The sequence below is a fragment of the Phyllostomus discolor genome, chromosome 15 (genome assembly GCF_004126475.2).
Source record: "Phyllostomus discolor isolate MPI-MPIP mPhyDis1 chromosome 15, mPhyDis1.pri.v3, whole genome shotgun sequence".
NCBI classification, from domain to species: domain Eukaryota; kingdom Metazoa; phylum Chordata; class Mammalia; order Chiroptera; family Phyllostomidae; genus Phyllostomus; species Phyllostomus discolor.
In genome coordinates this window covers 1,626,442-1,627,142 of record NC_040917.2, presented here as the reverse complement: position 1 = coordinate 1,627,142, position 701 = coordinate 1,626,442, and positions in this window count along the sequence as shown.

The following is a 701-nucleotide window of genomic DNA, read 5'->3' as shown; positions in this document are numbered from 1 at the left end:
TCTGTCCTTTGCTGAATCCTGATTAAGAATGTTCTAATATCTATCAAACAGGCATTTTGACTTCTTCACATTCTGTAACACCTGCATATGGCCTTTGGCTTTAGGCCATTAGCAGCAGGACATTTTGGAACCTCCAAAACAATCTAAAGTAGCAGCCACCTGAATATCCTTGTGTATCTCATAGCAAGTCACCTAGCAGGGCATAAGTGGAAGCAAAGGTGGACATCCCAAAGCTAGCACATCTGGCAGGCATCTTCTCTTCACATCACAGCATCACCCAACAACATCCGAAAGTAACAAACTGAGGAAGCAGCCTCACTGGTAACCAAATCACACTGAAGTAAGTTCAATTCAGAGAAATCGACACCCCAAATATGTGATGTGCTAGAGTACTGGGGGTTGGGCATCGGTTGCTGCTGCCTGTCTTCTCAGTAACTGACCCAGATGTAAATTCATCCTATTAAAATAAAAAAAGAAATCACAGCTAAACTACAATGGGAATGCCTACACTGCTCATGAGGAAAAGGAGGGCATCACGAGTGACCCCAGCTCGGAGAAGTGGAGGCCTTGCCATGGATTCTATAGGACACTCACTACATAAGTCCACCCTTCACAGGCCAAGCAACATAGCAGCTCCACCCAGTATATAGAAATAAACACAGGATATTGGCCAAAATGAGGTACTAATGGAAAAACAGAAC